Source organism: Oncorhynchus masou, chromosome 12 (genome assembly GCF_036934945.1).
Source record: "Oncorhynchus masou masou isolate Uvic2021 chromosome 12, UVic_Omas_1.1, whole genome shotgun sequence".
In the NCBI taxonomy this organism is placed as follows: Eukaryota; Metazoa; Chordata; class Actinopteri; order Salmoniformes; family Salmonidae; genus Oncorhynchus; species Oncorhynchus masou.
This window is the reverse complement of record NC_088223.1, coordinates 42,787,897-42,803,059: the sequence shown is the minus strand read 5'-3', so window position 1 is coordinate 42,803,059 and position 15,163 is coordinate 42,787,897. Positions and strand designations below refer to the sequence as shown.

The window sequence follows — 15,163 nt, the reverse complement described above, 5'->3', positions numbered from 1 at the left end:
CAAAAAAAATGCCCGTGCTTTAGCTCTGTCCGAACCTCCCCCTTCACCTTGAAAATAAAAGTTTGTGAAACCCTGCTTTAACAGGCGAAAACTATTTTAAACCGGTCTTATTTTGAGACTAACAAAGCCTGCTCCAGCCTATAAGAACGAGGAGGAATGTCATAAACTAAATAGAACCAGATCATGAACTACAGTACTGTAAAGTGACAGATACTGAACAAGGTGCTGACAGAAAGAGGCATCTGTTCTTAAATTGCTAGAGCACAGAAAGGATGTGTCCAAAACACATCCTACCTATCCCAATGATGAGTCAAGGCCGTTTGGCCTACCTTTCTCAATGATGAGTAAACTTGAGTACATGCATTATAGATATGGGCTTCATGGAAAGTGTTACGAAGTGTTCTCTGTTCATCTTATCCATCCAGGTTTGGCCGGGGTAGGCCGTCATTGTAAATAATAATTTGTTCTTAACTGGCTTGCCTAGTTAAATGAAGGTTAAAAAAATATATATATATATATATATACACTGCTCAAAAAATAAAGGGAACACTTAAACAACACAATGTAACTCCAAGTCAATCACACTTCTGTGAAATCAAACTGTCCACTTCGGAAGCAACACTGATTGACTATACATTTCACATGCTGTTGTGCAAATGGAATAGACAACTGGTGGAAATTATAGGCAATTAGCAAGACACCCCCAATAAAGGAATGGTTCTGCAGGTGGTGACCACAGACCACTTCTCAGTTCCTATGCTTCCTGGCTGATGTTTTGGTCACTTTTGAATGCTGGCGGTGCTTTCACTCTAGTGGTAGCATGAGACGGAGTCTACAACCCACACAAGTGGCTCAGGTAGTGCAGCTCATCCAGGATGGCACATCAATGCGAGCTGTGGCAAGAAGGTTTGCTGTGTCTGTCAGCGTAGTGTCCAGAGCATGGAGGCGCTACCAGGAGACAGGCCAGTACATCAGGAGACGTGGAGGAGGCCGTAGGAGGGCAACAACCCAGCAGCAGGACCGCTACCTCCGCCTTTGTGCAAGGAGGAGCAGGAGGAGCACTGCCAGAGCCCTGCAAAATGACCTTCAGCAGGCCACAAATGTGTCTGCTCAAACGGTCAGAAACAGACTCCATGAGGGTGGTATGAGGGCCCAACGTCCACAGGTGGGGGTTGTGCTTACAGCCCAACACCATGCAGGACGTTTGGCATTTGCCAGAGAACACCAAAATTGGCAAATTCGCCACTGGCGCCCTGTGCTCCTCACAGATGAAAGCAAGTTCACACTGAGCACGTGACAGACGTGACAGAGTCTGGAGACGCCGTGGAGAACGTTCTGCTGCCTGCAACATCCTCCAGTATGACCGGTTTGGCGGTGGGTCAGTCATGGTGTGGGGTGGCATTTCTTTGGGGGGCCGCACAGCCCTCCATGTACTCGCCAGAGGTAGCCTGACTGCCATTAGGTACCGAGATGAGATCCTCAGACCCCTTGTGAGACCATATGCTGGTGCGGTTGACCCTGGGTTCCTCCTAATGCAAGACAATGCTAGACCTCATGTGGCTGGAGTCAGCACAGTTCCTGCAAGAGGAAGGCATTGATGCTATGGACTGGCCCGCCCGTTCCCCAGACCTGAATCCAATTGAGCACATCTGGGACATCATGTCGAGCTCCATCTACCAACGCCACATTGCACCACAGACTGTCCAGGAGTTGACGGATGCTTTAGTCCAGGTCTGGGAGGAGATCCCTCAGGAGACCATCCGCCACCTCATCAGGAGCATGCCAAGGCGTGGTAGGGAGGTCATACAGGCACGTGGAGGCCACACACACTACTGAGCCTCATTTTGACTTGTTTTAAGGACATTACATCAAATTTGCAATTTGGGGGACAGACATTGACTCTCTCCCATGTGTATTAGGATTGTATTACAGCAGCCTCACTCAACCTCCTGAAGACAATGACAGAAAATAGGGATTTTAGGTCATCTCAAAACACAGAGCCCCCTACCTTCATCTTGATCTTTGGAATCTTGCCAATTTTGGGTAGGAAGCACCACTTCCTGTTCTTCTTAGTCTCTTCCACTCTGGCAGAAGGAAAGCGGGCCTTTACATCAGCGGGGATAAGGTCCCTGGCAGGGAATTCCTCAGTAGCATTAAGGTCAGCCACAGCTCCATGAGTGATGTCACTTGCGGCATTGCTGGTGTCTAAGTAAGAAGAGCAAGCTGGTGTGACCGACCTGCGTACAATTACTGGTAGAAGAGGGCGTAACAATGGAAATCAGTCACTGTGTCCCAAAAGGCATTCTCTTCCCTTTATAGTGCACAACTTTTGAACAGGGCCCATAGGGTCTGGCTCTGGTCAAGTAGTGCACTAAATATGGAAGATGGTGCCATTTTGGATGCAACCAGCAAAATTCACATCATAAAACACAATGTCGTGAGCATCATGTTACAATGAAGTCCTATGCAGATGAAGAGGTACTTTCACTTACCATCCTTCATTGCAGACTTGGACAGATCAGTCAGGCGGTTTAAGGTTTAAGATCAGAAAAGCAGAAAAACAATATTCATGCCTTTTTTTGTCTGTCATCAACTTGATGACCTGATCCAAAACCCTGTCAGTGGTGGGTGGCATAGGCCTACCCAAACACTGCCCCAGGAGTCTGCTAACAGTAGTCTGGGCAAAACTGTAAACGAGCTCTTACGCATCGTCCATTGACAGCTTCCTCAGTGCTGGTTTTGGCAGTGCTGGTTGAGAGAGGCTTCTGTGGCCTGTCATGGATTGAAGCTGGCGGCTTATGGTTATCTCTTGAATGAGACCATGGACCTTTGCGATCAGGTTGCCAGGCTGACTGCCACTGTTCCATCTTGTAAAGCCACCAGAGGTTCACAACTTTCAATAAATCCACTACCATGGAGAGGAGAGGCTCTATTCAAACTGTAGTTTCTCACAACTGACATACTCCTGGTGGGCAGAGTGACATCCTCACTGCATGTGTCAATTACATGGTGGATTGTGGAGGAGCCACTCGAAGACACAAGGGCTTTAGACCTTTTAGTCAAACTGACTTTTGAAAATAGCTTCTCATTTCTCACAGACGGAGGGCGGCTCCTGTCCTTAACAAGAGCAGTGTCAGGAGACTTCGAGCATCTGAGTGTCTCCACAGGGGTGGAGTCCAGTGGAAAATACAAATTGACGTTCTATTCTTTACTCTGTGGTACATGGTTTGAGCAGCATTGAATAAGGTGTCAAAGACAACTCTGGGTTTGAGCTGGGACTGCAGCTATTTCTCTCCTAGTGGGAAGGAGTCTGCGTCCTCCACTTTGTACGGGGATACACATTCAATGTCTTGCATGATCATATTCACTATATCTTCAGTTGTAGAAACCACATGGTGTGAGAAGGTGATGCTAGGCATGCTCTATGGCAAAGAACAGTTGGCTTCGCAGGCAGCTCTGAGAATGGCCTCACGCACAATCTGTTTGGCTGTAGCTCTGAACTCAGCACTGTGAAAGCTCTGGATGGAAATGTTAGAGGTTCTGCTGGCTTCAGATCGTGTGAGCGTGGCAATCTCGGCTGATGTCACGTCACTCGAAATGGTGAGGTCCTCCAATTTCGAAATGATCGAGTCCAACTTCTGGATGAAGTCGAAGGACGGATTTGACGTGCTCTCCCCAACGGAAGCGAATCAGTCTTCCTTTGAAGTCTCCACCCTCAGCACTGAGATCACCTGTTTGATTACCCTTTTAGTGCAGGTGTCGAGGGTGAGCTGGTGGGCTGAGGCTGAGGACATTGAAGAGATATTACTGTCTGTCTTCTGTACAGGAGATACATAAGCATCCTGAATGACCTGAGTGATGCATTGCATAGCTTTGACGATATACTCCACTGGTTGACCATGGAGGATGTGAACTTTAACAGCAGGGAGCACCTTCTGAATACTCACATTCTCCTCTGATGGGCATGGGCTGTTGAAGATAATGCTCTCAGTGACCATGTTAGAGGAGACGAGAGATGAGTCGAGAAGCAGAGACTTGTATATTGTTGAGGTGGACATCTCTGGGTGCTTAATAATAGCAGCCTCCTCCAACATGTCCGACGGGCCCTGGAGGATGTCAGAGATATCCATGTCCTCAATGTTCTCTACCAGAGACGATAGTAGGTCTCTGGCTCTCGAGCTCTGTTTTAATTTCTTGACAGACAGTTGCTGCAGCAACAGCAGAGCGACAACACAACTGCTTCAAGGTGGAGTCAGAAAAAGATGATGACTGATCTGTCATGGACATGGTGGAGAGTTGACTCTCAGAGACAAAGGGTCTGAGTCCCTTTGTCCCCAGCAAGAGCTCTCATATCAAATTGCTCCACTAGCTGAGTTGTAGGAGCTGGCACTCTGTTGCCTTGACGCGCTCCTGCTATCCAAAAATCCTGTTATCTCAAAAACCTCAAGTACAAGATCCACAACATTGGATGACATTTCTGTCGTTCTGTTGTCAGACAGAAATTTACTTGGATGAATGGTGCCTGCATTCAGAGTCCAGTCGCAAATAGAGTTGTTGGACTGACTCTGGACTAGTGGAACTAGACAGGTTTCACTTGAACCTTGGCCAAAGAGTTCTGCCATTTTGAGTAGAATTTATCTTAAGACCTTTGACTTGGAAATGTTCAGCAGTGGGTCGTTGTTAGACAGTCTGGTGGACGGTCTGCTAGCCAATCTCTGAGCAACTAGGCTTTGTATTTCTGCCGAAATGGCAGTGAGAAAATAGGTCAAGGGGCTGGTCGCTCGCCCCTTGTTTCCTCCGTTGGCTTTAGCCTTGAAGATGCTACCCAATATGGCCTCAAGCTCCCTCTCTAACTCAAGGGGAGACTTCTGGCCGTGCGCAATATGCTCTATGGCATGGGAATACAGTGCCTTGCGAAAGTATTCGGCCCCCTTGAACTATGCGAACTTTTGTCACATTTCAATCTTCAAACATAAAGATATAAAACTGTATTTTTTTGTGAAGAATCAACAACAAGTGGGACACAATCATGAAGTGGAACGACATTTATTGGATATTTCAAACTTTTTTAACAAATCAAAAACTGAAAAATTGGGCGTGGAAAATTATCCAGCCCCCTTAAGTTAATACTTTGTAGCGCCACCTTTTGCTGCGATTACAGCTGTAAGTCGCTTGGGGTATGTCTCTATCAGACACCATGCTTAGCATCTCTTGGGCAAACTGCTGACTTGCTGAGATACTACCAGACAGTGGAACTAGAGTTCCCTGACGCCAATCTGGAGTTGAGAAGGTTCGTAACCAACTCTACAATACCCATCATAAACCTGGTGTCCGTTGGTATTTTGACAGGCCTGTATTTCTCCCGTCTGCTCCGACTGGACGGCAGTACGATGTCACACTGCGACTGGCCGCTCTGGACCATGTTGAGGACAGAGTCCTCAGAAATTCCAAACACAGATCTCAGTGGTGCTGAGTGGGGTCTGTGTCTCATCTCGCTATTGCCACTCTCAGGTGAGGAGACATATCACTCTTCGTCCTCACTCAGCAAAGAGGTCATGGACCTGCAGAATGCACAACAGATATTAATAGCACATGGTAACAAAATGCAAAATACGATCCAAGAATTTGGGAGTATCTAAGTGGTATTTTTTACTAAGTGGATCTGGAATGGATATTTGTACTTATAACAAGGGACATGGGAATAATGTATTTCGAAAGACCTACAAGAAGAGGAGGGGAAATGGGTAGGTACCTATGAGAGAAGGGGATAGGGGTAAGTACCTGTAAAGAGGAAGGGATAGGTACCTGTGAGAGGAGGGGATAGGGGTAGGTGCCTGTGAAAAGAGGGGATAGGGGTAGGTGCCTGTGAGAGGATGGAATTAGGGTTGGTACCTGTGAGAAAAGGGGATAGGCATAGGTACCTATGAGAAAAGGGGATAGGGGTAGGTACCTGTGAGAGGAGGGGATAGGGGTAGGTACCTGTGAGAGGAGGGGATAGGGGTAGGTACCTATGAGAAAAGGGGATGGGGTAGGTACCTATGAGAAAAGGGGATAGGGGTAGGGGCCTGTGAGAGGATGGAATTGGGGTTGGTACCTGTGAGAAAAGGGGATAGGGGTAGGTACCTGTGAGAAAAGGGGATAGGGGTAGGTACCTGTGAGAGGAGGGGATATGGGTTGGTACCTGTGAGAAAAGGGGATAGGGGTAGGTACCTGTGAGAAAAGGGGATAGGGGTAGGTACCTGTGAGAGGAGGGGATAGGGGTAGGTACCTGTGAGAGGAGGGGATAGGGGTAGGTACCTGGGAGAGGAGGGGATAAGGATAGGTACCTGTGAGAGAAGGGGAAAGGCGTGGGAGTTTATGCTGCAAGCAGTTCTAGCGCTGGTGCGCCTACTGGGTCCTCCACTAAAGCTGAATCTGACGCTGCGGCCAAGAGAGGTCATTTCTCTTGCTTCATTACTTCCTGATCCAGAAGAGCTTGATGAATCAGAGAGCTCTATCTGCATGGTGAGGTCAAGGGCGGGAACGACCACAGTGGATGTAAACTCCATCACCCAATTTGTAGTATCCATGCACCTGGCACTAAACTCATGTCTGCTCATCTGAAATGTTAAAATACCATATAGAGTTAGTTTGTTAATGGAGCTGCACTGCTGCACCATGTGTTTACTCAAGCTAGTCAATTAAAGCAGTGGTTCTGGATGTTCCCCAATGCTGGAAGGGGGGCCTGAGTGAAAAAGTTTGGGAACCTCTGAATTAAAGGTCCTGCACGATTTACACAAATAAGAGTTTGGAATGTTTGGTCCATCTTACCAACATTAACTACTTTAGAGGTGACTATAACTCACCCCGGCACGCATATTCTCACTCAGCATATTCCAATGGCTGAAAAGTAAATAAATAAAGGTACAATTAAACTACATGACATTACGTTATGGATGGACCTCTAAGGAACAAGGCCACATCCAAACACATTATTTGGACATTGAGTACCTTGTATTTGCCCGAGACTCCTCACCTACTTCTCAAAACCCATTGGGCGAGAAGGTCCAAAGGGAGGGCTTTCTCATCCAATGGGTTTTGAGATGGAGGTGAGAAGAGAGAACGCGAGGAGTATGCAATTGAGATTGTCCCTATCGGTGCGTCCCAAATGGCCCCTATTCCTTAAATACTGAAATATTGTTGACAAAGACTCTAATAGGGAACATATCTAGGGGATGTATGGGGAAGCCAAAGAGCAATTTACCAATACTTCATGTCCTGCACAAAGGTTTGTAGGTCTGGGTATCTTCTCTTTCCCCTGCTGAGGGTGAGGCTGGTCTGGGAGGCTGCAGCCTTGGGGGTCACAGTAGTGAAGGTCACCACAGCTGCCTGATGGGGATGTCAGAAAGCAGAGTTAGGCTGGAATTCAATCAAATTCGCCATAGCACTGTTAACACAATGTCTGTTTACGAACTACTGTCTGCATGCACAAACAGACACAGACATGCACACACACACACACACACACACACACACACACACACACACACACACACACACACACACACACACACACACACACACACACACACACACACACACACACACACACACACACACACACACACACACACACACACACACACACACACACAGTTATCTGGAAGCATTTACCTTTGCCACTCGTTCAGTCTCCTGGGATTGAGATGACCCGGATGTTTCTAGATCATCATTCTCCTGCATCACACTCTCTCCTTCGACCTCCAGTGTCAGAGTTGATGTGGCTGTCTTCAGATCAACCTGATTCAACTCACTCTCTCCTTTGGCCTCCGAGATTAGAATACCTTTACTAGCTCAAGCTTGGAAAATTCATTTGGAATTTTAATCTTCACTGCATCATTAAAACACAATACATCATACCTTTTGTGACTGAGATGGATGACAACGGCCTCGTCCAACTCACTCTCTCCTTCAACCTTCTTTGACTGAGATGGGATGACAACAGCCTTGTCCATTTCACTCTCTCCTTCAACCTCCTGTGACTGAGATGGGATGACAACGGCCTCATCCAACTCACTCTCTCCTTCAACCTCATGTGACTGAGATGTTTCTCAGCCTCTCTGTGATCTTTATTGGATCTAAATACAGAAAAAGGAATCTCTCTAAGGTCACTATAATGTGGTATAATGTGAGTGTGAGGATGTGTTCCAATTAAAGAATTAGAATCATAGAAGTAGAATGAATCTTTCTAGAATTAGAAATGAATCAGTCTATGGTTCCAATACTCTGAGATGACTCAGCCTATCCAGAGTCATATATTTAGAGAATTTGGCCTGCTTTTCGAAAGGACTCCATGTTAGCGCCTTTGAGCCTTTCAATTATCCTATCACTACAAGTCAGTTATAAAATAGATGTTCTGTTACATAGCATTGTTTAAAATGTCAATATTGCCCATGGGGAGCCAGCGGTCATATGGATATCTTTGATTATACTGTGCCATGTAATGCATACATATTGATGTAAATGCAACATAATGCAGATGTTCCATCTCTCTAAATACATGGCTCTGGACCTACCTCTCCATAGGCGGTGACATTTGACCTACGTCAGAATCTGTATCTGTAGGTCTATGTGATCTTGTAACCAGTCAAAAATGTGTCATTAGTGTAAATCACTTACCTGACTTCCTTCATAACTGGGGCGGCAGGGTAGCCTAGTGGTTAGAGTGTTGGACTAGTAACCGAAAGTTCAAATCCTCGAGCTGACAAGGTACAAATCCGTCGTTCTGCCCCCGAACAGGCAGTTAACCCACTGTTCCTAGGCCGTCATTGAAAATAAGAATTTGTTCTTAACTGACTTGCCTAGTTAAATAAAGGTTAAATAAAAAAATAAAAAATAAATAACATCAGCATCATTGATGGGGTCGTCCAGGTCTATGAGGGTGCGGTCATTCCTACTGGCCTCTGACTCCTGAAAGACAGCACAAAGTCATGTTAAGATGTCACCTGCTGTGTTGTGTTTAGCAGTGTTTTAAACAACTGGGAACTGGGAAATCTCTGACTTCCGACTTCAGTGCGTTCAAGGGGGTGGGAGGGTGGGGGGAATATTGAAAAATAATTTGGATATGATATGGAAAAATAGTTTTGAACAGTCATCCAGCTCGGATTTCCAAGTCAGAAGCAGCACGGCTTGGTGCGTCCGGTTGTGGACCCCTGACTCGACCTTTACCTCTCCCGAGCCCATTGGGAAGTTGCAGGGATGAGACTAGATCGTAACAAGATCGTAACTACCAATTTGATATCACAAAAAATGTAATTAAATAAATGAAGTCGGAAACTCTGCCATCTTTCTAGAGCTCCAACATTCCGACCTGAAGATCACGGAAGTCATGATTTGACCGAGTTCAGTTGCCTTGAAAGCAACATTAACCCAACTCTCATTGTCACATCACAATGCATCATATGCATAGAAATAGAATGTCAGGTGTACTGTTCAGTTTGCCAGACAAAATGTCATGGTCAGAGGCTCTATCCTTTCTAGTGATTGTATTTCTATGGTCACTTCATAATGCATCATATCTATGCTTGTGTCTGAAACAGCACCCTATTTCCAATATAGTGCACTTCTTTTGGCCTGGAGCCCTATAGAGTGCCACAGTAATGAGTCATAATCCCCATAAACCCAGTAGTCAAACAGGGAAATGGTTCCAATCATTTTTCCACCATACTTTTTCCCCATAGTGGATTTTAGAAACACTTAAAATAAGGGCTGTGTTTCAGGTAGGCTTACCCTGGTGTGACATTTTGATAACTGTGTAAATCTCTCTAGGACAAGGTGACTTTTATCAATATATTTGCCTGTATTTTCCCCCCCAAAATGAAATGCTAATTAGATGCTAATGTCGCTATCATAAAGAACTACAAATGTCACGATGATCATGCTGATCGAGGCAAAGGTAAGAATCTCTTGATTAACTATCTAATGTTAGCTAAATGTAGTAATTAATAAATTGGCTGCATTTCTTTAAATGGACAATTCTGTGAACTGTTTAGTGCAAGTTTTAAATTGACTCAATACCTGTTCGCAAAGGTGTCAACTAGAAATGATGTGTAGGAGCTTGCAGGGATTTGTAGTTTTGTATGTCTACTTTGATGCTAATTAGCATTTTCGAATCTGAGAGTAAATAGAGCCGAATATATTGCTAAAAGTCACCTCGTCCGTGAGAGATTTACATGGTTATAAAAATGTCTCACCAGGGTAAGCCTACACGAAACACAGCCCTTATTTTATGTGTTTCTAAAATCGCCAATGGGAAAAATGAATGGTGGAAAAACTCTCATGACTCCCCGGCCATAGACTTTGTAGTTTGATATTACAGAATGAATAGCACATTATTTAATTTGTTAAACAATATTCAATCCACAGTAATTAATCTAATTGAGGATTTAAAAATAATTATAAACTGGGTGGTTCGAGAACTGAATGCTGATTGGCTGAAAGCTGTGGTATATCAGACCATATACCATGGGTATGACAAAACATTTATTATTTACTGCTCTAATTATGTTGGTAACCAGTTTATAATAGAAATAAGGCACCTCAGAGATTTGTGATATATGGCCAATATACCATGGCGAAGGGCTGTGTCCTAGCACTCCATGTTTTATCGTGCATAAGAACAGCCCTTAGCCGTGGCATATTGTGTCAAGAAATCCCTTACATATTGACCATATACCACAACCCTTTGGGCCTTATTGCTTAAATAACATGCCTACCTCAAATTCTTTCTTCTCCATGTCCTTGCAAAATCAGCACATTTCCTTGCCAAAATGAACGCTCCTCCAGCACTAGCGAGAATCAGACTGAACTACTCCCGTGGTTTCTGATCAGTTTCAACATTTATCAGTGATGACATAACAATGCTTTACAGATTTGACGCACTTCCAATCTCGTGCTGATGCAAGGTTGAAAGCTCAAGCATGGAAATCCTGCGAGTTGTAAACAAAGGTAGGATATTATTGCCCTTAAAAATGTAATGTTGAGAACGCAATGCAAAATTGTTATCTGTCTGTTGGCCGGACACTTTCTACCATTTTGGACCTTTGTGGGTAAAAATAAAGGTGGGGTATAGCAGCAGATAATCATCTGAAGCCCGGTATCTGTTGGAAAGACACCTGGTGGTACAAGAGGATGAGTGTGGGCCAGCCAGCCTGTTATGCCTCCTCTCCCTCCCTCCTTTTTTTCTCTCTCAGTCTGCAGGACTCTTAAGGCTCCTGTGCGGACTGTCTCAGCTCGTGCCCTCCCAAAGCTGGCTGTGGTGATTTAAGACATGCTATGCTTATGTGTGTATTTGTTTGTGGCCTCTGGCTCACTTTGCTGTCCCTTCTCCCTGGCTCCCCCCCTGGGGCAGCGACCACCACCACCCTCATACTCTCTGAGTCTGAGTTGTTGAGTTCCTCATCCTTGTAGAAGCCTTCGTCGTGGCCGCAGTGGCCAATGTTGTTGAAGCTGCAGTATGGGCTGTGCTCGCTGCGCAGCACGGGCAGGCTGTCGAAGGTAACCCTCTTGGAGGGGCTAGTTGTGTAGTGGTTAATGGCATTGAAGGACAGGCTGGGCGCCGAGGTGCAGGGGGACACGGGCATCATCAGTGCCAGGCAATCCGCCACGACTTTGTTGGGGGCGCAGGCAAAGACAGGTGTGTAACCTGAGGGGTACAAACAGAACAGCAGAGGATAACTTCAGGAACATCACCGTTTACTCTTTTGGTGAAAAACATGAAATAACAGCAGGCTAGGAGAGGTTAAGAATAGTTAGTTTCTACAATCCCTCATCCAACCCCAGGTCATTTTCATGCTGTCATTGATCACAGCACAGTGAAGGGGGCGGAAGGAGTTGCCCTCGGTCTTGTGGTAAACCTCCTGTTCCATCAGCACCTCTACACACGTGTCATGGCCTAGTGGAAGATTGATTAATTTAATTTAGAATTAAAAGTAATACGTTGCTCCAGCGGGAAACATTACATACAGGAAAAAGATGACGTCACTGCAGACCACAACAATACCCTCAGAGAAAGCCAAGGGTCTGACAATGGTGAAGTCACAAAAAACGCTTTAGCTACAACATATGTTATGTCAATCCCTGACAAACTCCTGTTTCAGTGTAAACTCCTCCACTGAGAGTCATAACCCTACTTCTCCCACAGTGTTGTACTCTTGTTCATTCCCCCACATTGCTCCATCCAGACCAATCTAATGCTTTTTAATCCACAAAAGGGAGTGAATGAGTGCATACTTCATGGAGGAGAGAATAGAGCTCCAGTCCAGTTAGTCCAGTACGTACCATTGTAAGACCTGCCTAATTCAGGGACATGTGTACAGTGTTGGAGAGTGAATCAGAAAGGAGCTTCAGTCCAGTCAGTCCTGTACATACCGTTGTAGCAGGCCCAGTGTAGTGGCGTGTAGCCCTGGTTGTCTGTGATGACTGGGAGGGTCCACACTGACTGGGTGGCGTGTAGGAGCCACCCCAGCACCCCAGCATGTGACCGGATGCCGCCGCCAGGGGAACAGGAATCCGCCCCTTACTTTCCCGAACCAGGAAGCTGGCGCTGTGTTGTAGCAGGTCCTCCACACACTCCTCCTGACCCGTCACCGCCTGGTTAGGAAGGGAAGGGAGACAAGAATGGATTTGAATAATTCATAATCAATTAAATAAAAAGGAATCATAATAGGCATATTTGGGCATAATTTATATTCAATGCTAGATCCCTCACCAAAGCCATCCCTAGTAGTTCAATTGCCCCATTCCTAGATCAGAATAAGCCTCTCCCTCTCTTTCTGTGTGTGAGCGCGTACAGCCAGCTCTACTCACTACCCTTCTGTGTAGAGCTGTTCTGTGCCACTTGTCTTTGGTTTCTACACTGGCTCCCTTGTTGAGCAGTGAGTACACACAGTCTGTGTGTCCCCAAAGCACCGACTGCATCAGACGGGTTCTGATACACAAGACAACAGGTCATATTACAAACTGGTAATAACCAACCTGAGTCCCAAATGGCAACCTATTCCCTATATCGTACACTACTTTTGACATAAGCCCATAGGGCTTTGGTTTAAAGTAATGCACCAAGTAGGGTATAGGTTGCCATTTGGGATGCATACCGAGTGTCAAAATCTCTTTATTTCAGGAATTGTATCCAAAACCCAATTCACTTACTGTCAATTCCCGTCTTGAACGTGCACTGCACTATCGAGGTCAGCATTCCAATCAGCAAACGCAAACACTCCGAATGACCATTGGTAGCTAGAGGTAGATAAACAGAGATATAAGAATGTGAGATGATTGACCTTCAATAGCAAGAGGAGGTTAAACGGAGAAGATATAAGAATGTGATGTGATTGACCGTCGGTAGCTAGAGGAAGATAAACAGAGAGGATATAAGAATGTGAGATGGTCGACATTCAGTAGCTAGAGGAGGAAAAACGGAGAAGATATAAGTATGTCAGATGATTGACCGTTGGAAGCTAGAAGAGGATAAACAGAGAGGATATAAGAATGTCAGATGATTGACGGTTGGTTTAAAGTAGAGCACCAAGTAGGGTATAGGTTGCCATTTGGGATGCATACCGAGTGTCAAAATCTCTTTATTTCAGGAATTGTATCCAAAACCCAATTCACTTACTGTCCATTCCCGTCTTGAACGTGCACTGCACTATCAAGGTCATCATTTCCAATCAGCAAATGCAAACAATCCGAATGACCATTGGTAGCTAGAGGAAGATTCTCGTTTGTTGGTGATGTGGACACCAAGGAACTTGAAGCTCTCAACCTGCTCCACTACAGCCCCGTCGATGAGAATGGGGGTGTGCTCGGTCCTCCTTTTCCTGTAGTCCACAATCATCTCCTTAGTCTTGGTTACATTGAGAGATAGGTTGTTATTCTGGCACCACCCGGCCAGGTCCTCCCTGTAGGCTGTCTCGTCATTGTTGGTGATCAGGCCTACCACTTTTGTGTCGTCTGCAAACTTAATGATGGTGTTGGAGTCATGCCTTGCCATGCAGTCGTGGGTGAACAGGGAGTGAAGGAGGGGACTGAGCACGCACGCCTGGAAGGCTCCAGTGTTGGATCAGAACTGTTGCTACCTACTCTCACCACCTGGGGGCGGCCTGTCAGGAAGTCCAGGATCCAGTTGCAGAGGGAGTTGTTTAGTCCCAGGATCCTTAGCTTAATGATGAGCTTTGAGGGTACTATGGTGTTGAACGCTGAGCTGTAGTCAATGAATAGCATTCTCACATAGGTGTTCCTTTTGTCCAGGTGGGAAATGGCAGTGTGGAGTGCAATAGAGATTGTATCATCTGTGGATCTGTTTGGGTGGAATGCAAAATGGAGTGGGTCTAGGATTTCTGGGATAACGGTGTTGATGTGAGCCCTTGCCAGCCTTTCAAAACACTTCATGGCTACGGATGTGAGTACTAGTGGTCTGTAGTCAGTTAGGCAGGTTGCCTTCGTGTTCTTGGGAACAGGGACTATGGTGGTCTGCTTGAAACATGTTAGTATTACAGACTCAATCAGGGACAAGTTGAAAATGTCAGTGAAGACACCTGCAAGTTGGTCAGCACATACCCGGAGCACACGTCCTGGTAATCCGTCGGGCTCCGCAGCCTTGTGAATGTTGATCTGTTTAAAGGTCTTACTCATGTCACCACCATTCTCTGTTCCTCCATGCCCTTCCCACATACCTAAATTCATGACGATCGTAAACACAGATCAGATACTGCGGCCGCACCCAAACAGCCCACAAATCTGTAGGCTCAGATTTTTGAACGAGTCACACAAGACAAGTTCGGATCAGGTTAGAAAAAAACTACCATCAATCAATGGACCATTCTCTAAGTAGAAGAGAACAGCTTTGTATGTCTAATTAAACAGCATAGCATGTCTAATTAACTAATTTCCTCCACACTGTTCAAACAATGAACCCCAAATAAAATTGTAGCCTTATAGAGTCCCCCCAAAATGTATTTGTTTCGAAGTGATAATGTTAATCTAAGCTAAAACAGATAGCCATGTCCTTTATTATAACATTTTATTTTTAACTGATATGGGAGCTAATACGGTGAAGCAGAATATCAAATTAGGATAATGTTGAAGTTTACACTGGCAAGTATAAGAATATTTGCCAGGGCATATA

General features: G+C 45.4%; 1 pseudogene; it reads right to left on the bottom strand.

Moving 5' to 3' along the window:
• Positions 1–5,524: 5,524 nt before the first annotated feature.
• Positions 5,525–12,957, bottom strand: LOC135549330 (serine/threonine-protein phosphatase 6 regulatory ankyrin repeat subunit A-like; annotated as a pseudogene).
• Positions 12,958–15,163: the final 2,206 nt, after the last annotated feature.